Source organism: Mus pahari, chromosome 10, assembly GCF_900095145.1.
Source record: "Mus pahari chromosome 10, PAHARI_EIJ_v1.1, whole genome shotgun sequence".
Taxonomy (NCBI): Eukaryota; Metazoa; Chordata; class Mammalia; order Rodentia; family Muridae; genus Mus; species Mus pahari.
Window position 1 is genome coordinate 84,318,238 of NC_034599.1, and position 7,597 is coordinate 84,325,834.

Here is a 7,597-nt window from a genome sequence, read left to right on the forward strand (position 1 = left end):
CATAAAGAATATTAATGTAAGTCTAGACCCTAAACTATATAGAAGAGAAAGTGGGGAATAAGCTTAAGCTTATTGGTATAGAAAAAGACATTCTAAACAAGATTCATGGTTAGGGTTAGGGTTAGGGTTAGGGTTAGGGTTAGGGTTAGGGTTAGGGTTAGGGGTTAGGGTCAGGGGTAGGGATAGGGTTAGGGTTAGGGTTAGGGTTAGGGTTAGGGTTAGGGTTAGGGTTAGGGTTAGGGTTAGGGGTTAGGGTTAGGGGTTAGGGTTAGGGTTAGGAGCATAGGCATTAAGAGCAACAATTGTTAAATGGTACCTCACGTAGTTAAGAAGCTTTTTCATAGACAAGGACATCATCATTTGAGAAATGTTGAAACCTACACAATGGGAAAAATATTTACTAATTATACATTTGATAGGGGGTTAGTATCTGCAATGTATGAAAACTGAAAAAAGAAATCCTCTGAACTTCAAGAAAACAAGTCAATTAAAAAATTATGTTAGAGGTCTAAACTGTTCCCCAAAGATGAAACACAAATGGCTTAGAAACATTTAAAATGTTCAAGACCTTAAGATATCAGTGACATGAAGACTAAAACTCCTTTGAGATTTTATTTTACACCAGTCAGCATGACCAAGATCAATAAAACAAATGGCAGTACATGCTGGTAAGGGTGTGGGAATATGCAGACATTTATTCATGGCTGGTTGGAGTGCAAACTTGTATAGCTATCATAGAAATCAATGTGGATGTCCTTCAGAAAGTTAAAAGTCAATCTAGCCAAACCACTCTTGAGCCAACACCCCAAGGACCCTACATCACATTGCAGAGATATTTGCTCATCTGAGTCCATTGCTGCTGCTTCACTCACAATAGTCAGAAGTCGGAAATAGCCTACATGTTCATGAACTGTTGAGCGTGTAGGCTTTAGGTTAAGTGTGTTTCAATCAGAATAACCACAGAGGTTAGGTAGCTAGTAAAGGAACCAGATGCAGGAGGGGATCTTCCCAGGAAGAGGAAGTAGAGCGTAGTGTTATGTAAGGCAAAGAGGAAACTAGGATAGGAAGAAATTAGACAGAAAGGAAATAAAACTGCCAGTCAACAATTGGACAAATGAACTGTATAGACTCTTAAAAAAATTCCCTAAATAGCCAGTAACTATTTTTAAAAAGTCCTTACTATCCCTAGCCGCCAGAAAAATGCAAAGTAAATTACTGTATGTTATTCCCTCACCTCAGCCTGAGTATCTGCCTTCTTTTCACCATATAGTATAAATACTGTGAGCACATGTGGTTATAAGACAGTTGTGTTCGGTTATACCAAATACATGGAGAAAAATGTGAGGAATTGCCCAACCAGGCAGCATATACTAGCTGGTACGAGGCCTCAGACACACATACAGCAAAGGACTGTCTGGTCTGACCTCAGTGGGAGAAGATGTACCTAATCTCAAGGCCTCAGGGAATGGGGAGGTCTGGCCTGGTTGGAGGGGAGAGCATCCTCTTGGAGACAGGGGTAGGAGGAATGGAATGAGGAAATGTGGAAGGGTGGACTAGGAGGTGGGCAACGATGGGACTGTAAAATAATAATAGTAAAAAAAGAAAAAAGAAAAAAGAAAAAAATCCCCTCCTTCATAAATCAATTGAACATATGATAGTAATACTTCCCAGTTCTTACTCTAGAAAATAATTGACATAAATTACAGTTTTCAATAGTTTTGGTTATGAATCACCAATTGGATTTTCAATCTTTTTAAGCAGTAACTTTTCTGAAAACAACAACAACAACAACAAAAGAACAACCAACAAAAAACCCCCACAAAAACGCAGTGGCAGGGGGTGGGGTAATGGGGTGCTGCTTGAATGGACTCTACCTGCAAACTTCCAAAGAAAGAAGTCAAGTATGAACTGAAAGCTAGAAGTCAAATACTGAAAAACATTTCAATGCGAATATCACAGTTTTAAATGTAGCGCTCAAATGCTTTTGTAGTCTATTAATTGAGATACGATGTCCATGCCCTGTCCCTCCCTGGAATTTGACTGTTGATACTGCTTGCCCAGGAGTGTGTACCTCAAATTATTATTGCTCTGGGTTCTAGAAATTAAAAAAGAACATCTGTACTTCTGGTGTTGTGGGTTTGAACATTCACCGTTGTAGCTTTGAGGTACAAGATAAGAAATCTACACCTGCCTTCTGTGAAGAAGAGGTAACCATGAAGGTTGGTGCTCCATACAGCATTGGGGAACTTAGGCTAAGTACCAAATGATGCCGAGCATAGTCTCACACTCCACTATGATCTGCGCTTGCCCAAACGTAATTCCACAAATGTAACGAATTGGTCAAACAAGTAGGAAGATCCAGATCTACATGTGACTCAGGAGAGCCTAAGAGAGGGAGGGTGGTTGGAATCCATACTGGACCACTTTGACCCTTTGTTGAGAACAACTTTGGGCTATAATGCATATCCTTACTTTATGGGCTATAATGCATATCCTTACTCTAGAACAGATGCTATAGTTTATCTTTTCTACCCTTAGATAAAGGGTATATTTTAAAATATTGTAATTAAACTCAGTGTGTCTTCTTCCTGTCTTTTTAGTCTTCTCTAGGCTTAGTAGTTTGATCTATAGAATGATAAATTGACAGGAAGGAAAGGTGTACCACTATATTTATTTTTAACTTGTGTACAAGGATATGAGAGGAAAAAGTTAATGCTTCCAAAAGTCGTGACAGTTGAGAATGTGTACTTAATTGGAGAACCCTGAGAAGACTGTAAATAATTTTAATGGAAGTTATATGGGCCCATAGAAGATACTAGATATACTAGTTTGTCACAGTCCACTTACACTGTCTGCTCTTGATTAGAATCCGTCTTCCCTGTTGAAGAAATTCCTTCAGAAAGAGTTTATGACAATTGAGTTGGTTTTCTAGCATGTATCTTTAGATTTTGTAGTGACTTGACATAGTCACATACCTATGTCACCCCCCACTCTCTCTCTATATATATCCTTTATTTTTCTGATTTTCTTTCAATGCTGTGATCACTATGTTTTCTATGCTTTCAATCATAGTGGCTACTGGTTTTACCCATTTTTGCACAATTACAAAGGAACATGAGCAACAACAATTTTGAAATGCATTACAATGCCAAGGTTTATACGCTCTCATTAAGCATTAATTGGTAGTTGATGGGTATTGCTATTTTTATCACCATTAGTTCATAGCAGTATAATTAGTAATGCAAAGTACAGGAACCACATTAATAGCGTTACTAATTGTAAGTCTGGAGATAGAAACACAACATGACTGGTTAATTTCTAGGCAATATCTCATGATAATTAGCTAAAAGAATTTGTGTTGAACTAGAAAAGTAAACAGTTTAAACTTTTCCTACAGTTTTCCTGTGTGCGTATGTATGTTTTGTAACAACATTCTTTAATGTATAGATTATGTTATATCATCTGATATTAACATTTTTTCTTCTTATGTCTCATAAGAGTGTATGGTAAATAATGGTTCATTTATCTTTCAGGAAGGATGCAGTCACTTTAAAATAAATTTTATCATTCTATTTTCAAATTTCGGAAAGAAAATATCCAAACTTTTGTATCGCTTTTATTATATTGCAATTGGTTCTTGATGTTTTATAAGCAACCTCTTTAGCATCTTTTAGAAGTCTACTGTCATTTTAAATGTATTTGCAACAATCTGGCTAGTTAAAAAAATCTGTTTGATTAAAGTTTTTTTTTTTTTTGGTTTTTCGAGACAGGGTTTCTCTGTATAGCTCTGGCTGTCCTGGAACACACTTGGTAGACCAGGCTGGCCTCGAACTCAGAAATCCACCTGCCTCTGCCTCCCGAGTGCTGGGATTAAAGGCCTGCGCCACCAGGCCCGGCTGATTAAAGTATTATAATAATAAATTATATGACTGCTAACAGTCAATAGAAAAACATGGAAGGACGGTTTTATTGTCTTATGGATCTACTAAAGGGCAGACTTTAAATTGTAACTTGCTTAAATTTTCTTTCTTTGGTGAAGTACATGTTAAGCAAATTAGGAACAATAAGACAATATATAAATTTTGAGTTGCTATATAAGAAATCACAAAATAAATTGAATACTATATCCACCTCCCTAGTAGTTTTATTTAGTTGTGACACTCTTTAGGGACGAAACTGAAATGGTGGCACTTCAGGCATGTATTTAGGTATGCTTTTGAGTTTTTAGTGAACTAGATTACATTTGAAAAATACTAATTTTTCTCTCTTGACTTGGGTTTACTTATTCTTTTCACACTGGATGGGCACCATATGTGTTTTTCTCCATTATTTATAAGGAAGCTGTAAGATTGGTTGATTTTATCATGTTGGAAAGTCAATGTATTTTAGGACTTAACAATTTGGCAAATTCAGGAAAACGAGTTGAACTCGTGTAGAACACCAGTATACATTTCATGGCTCTCGTTATGTGGTGCAGGAGTTAAGAAGAAGGACGACATGCTAACAATCCCGACTGTGTGCATTTTCCCCATTGGCGTGCGGATTTTGTGAGTACCAGCTTTCTCACTCTTCCTTGAGCTTCCAATTCTTAACAAGATGCACATTAGGCTGTGAAAATGTGCCCTGCTAATATTTACTTGTGATTAGTTAATGATTACATCATGTCTATGGGCAGGTGACGCCTTAGCTGATGGGAGTCATCCATTATCTTTAAAAGTTCCATGTAGAAGCTTTGCACAATGGCAGTATTGTAGCCAATGAGGTTTATTTTAGGCGCGATTTTATTGCTAATTGAAAACTTTTCCCAAAAGTTACATGTATAAATAATAGGAGACAAATGCACGCGGTGATTACTTTCGATACTATTAACCCACTAATGTGTGGTATGCTTAAAGAAGTAGCTTGGGCAAGGTGTTTGTTGCATTGTGGGTAACATTAGCTTTGATGGGCAGTTTAATTCTAAGTCGATAATATCTAACCCAATCCAACACTATTTCTCAAAAAAAAAAAAACCAAAAAAAAAAAAACCCCAAAAACCAAAACCAAAAAACCAAAACCAATCCAAAACCAAAACAGAATATGAAGGTGACTCTTGTTTAACCAAACAAGCAAACTAGCAGAAAAAGTGCCAACAGTTTCAGTGTTTTTTTTTAAAAGTGAGTGCTAATAATTAGCTACAACCAATTATCGTTGATCCGAGAAACATTGGACCATAAAATGATATACTATTTAGAATTTTGGCAGCCATGAACAGTGCACAGAGGCAGATACATGTGGGGCTGCAGAGTTCTGCCCTGGCTGCGAGGCCTGTATCCTGTTCTCTCGGACCTTTTAGTTACCTGCCAGCAGATGTCCCTATAAGGCAAGAGTATCTTACAGTTAGGCTTGCCGAGTATGAAAATCAGAATCTGAACCACTCATCCTATTTCCAAACATTAATGGGGTTAAATCCACCATGCACTCGAAAATGTTTCCAGAGGTTGATAACATGCAGTGTACTAGAAGAGTGTGTCTCGTTTACGTCTGAAAACAAAAATAGAACAACATTCTTTTTCAATTTAAGTTTTCTACATTCATCAGCAATAGCCCTCTAAAATAAAATTCTCATGTGGGTGTGCATTATCAGTTTTTTTTCTATTTTTTTTTAGCTTCTTAAGAATTTCACACAATACATTTCAATCATATTAGCTCCCTCCCCCAGCCAGAACCAACCCCATTTGTCTACACATCCAACTTTGTGTCCTCTTTTTAATCCCATTTTCTTTTTCTATTTATTCATCTTTTACAGTATTAGGAATTAAACTCAAGGGCCTCTAGTGCTAAGTAAGCTCTCTACCACTGAGCCAAATCCTACCTGCGGCCCCTCTCCCCTTAAAAACATGAAGTACAGTTTGTGACGTTCATAAATTCTTGGATGTGTGGTCCTTAGTGGAGCCCCACTTAGGGGCTGCCCGTTTAAAGAAAAAAGTTCTTCCCTTCTTCCAGAAGCTATCAACAGCTAGTAGCCACTTAGCTAGAGGTGGGACTTTGTGCCCTTCCCCTCTCCATGTTGTAGTTATGCCTTGACTGACCCTGCACAGTTCTTGTGCATACGTCACTATGAATTCATAATGAAATTGATTAATTTCGTTTTTTTCACTGGTTTCACAAGCATTCCTGATACCCCACATTTACTTCTGGTTTGCTGCTCACCTAACATGTTCTTTTTGTCCTTCCTTGCTTCCTTCCTTCTACATCTCTGGAAGGGATACAGGTGAAGATGCAAAGAATCCTAAATAGGTTCCAGCCTGTGCTGAGCTTCCAGCTTTCGTAGCAAGAAACCAGTGTGTGTAATCACAGACGGTTTGTGTTAAACAGTCCATCTTTGAAAATAAAGATTGTATTATTCCTCATCAAAGAATTGTTTAGTACTGTTCATCTCACCTGCCTTAATGAATGCATAAGAACCAAAGTATTCTGCTCTTTAATTTATTTTAAGCAAACGCAAAGTGTTTCTATTTAAAATAATCTTTAGTCTCTTGGTAGGTTAAACAGGGCTTTGTTTCTTTTTAATTAAAATGGCAAAGCTTTCCACATTCTTATTTAATTTAATCCCCAGAATAACATGTTAAGTAGGTAGCTTTCAATTCTGCAAATGAGAAGATGTAGGTACAGTGAGGTAGAAAGTAGAGGATGAAGTCATATAGATAGTAATTAAGGGGCCAGGCTTGCATCCTAGGATACTGACATCAGGGACCAATCTCAGATGCTCATCTCCTGTATCAAGACACATTAGATTAAAGTTTATAGCAGTGAAACAGAGTTTGTCACACTGCCTGGATCTATAGTATTCAACTGGATCTATATATTCAACTTTACAATGGCAAGTTGGTGTGTATCATATGTACCATATATACAGCATTTAACTTAGATGTAGCATACAATGTATTTTTCAGTAACAAATGTTAACCTCAATATAAAATGTTAAGCAAATAATAATGTGTGTGTGTGTGTGTATGTATGTATGTGTGTGTGTGTGTGTGTATGTGTGTGTGATTTTTTCCTTCTCTTTGGGTTGACACTTGAATTCTATTCTTAGAAATTTTCAATGTGTGATTTGATACCTTTGGAAGTATACTTCAAATGTCAGAGCCGGCACATGGTTATGGGGAACAATTTTTTTTTTTAAATAAAAGGTACACTTTCCATTTAAAGTGTCAGAGTTTAGTTAGGGATATATTATAGTGTTATAACAACAACAATTTCCACTCCCAGCTCTCTATAAAGTTATGTAAAGGAATGCCATTATGAAGCTTCATTCCATTATGAAGCAATTATTTTGATTATACTGTGTTCTCATGAAACACACAGAACACAAGTAGATGAAACAAGCTTATGCTAGCAATTCCTGAAAGCCTCCAGTCTGTTACTATGAGAAGGCCACCTGCTTAAAAATACTTAGGGCTGAGCAGGCTCCACTCATCAGCTCAGCTTACAGCCAATAAATGCAATAATATATCTGCCACCCTAGAGAAATATTTTGATTAAGGATTCTCAAATCCAGGTATAAACATCCCCCCAAACCTTACGTTCCCGCTTAAAGATGGTTGCACATCTT

The 7,597-nt window shown here is 37.1% G+C and overlaps 1 pseudogene; it reads left to right on the plus strand.

The window, feature by feature from the left end:
- Positions 1-4,728: 4,728 nt before the first annotated feature.
- LOC115064959 lies at positions 4,729-4,899 on the plus strand (annotated as a pseudogene).
- The last annotated feature ends 2,698 nt before the right edge of the window (positions 4,900-7,597 follow it).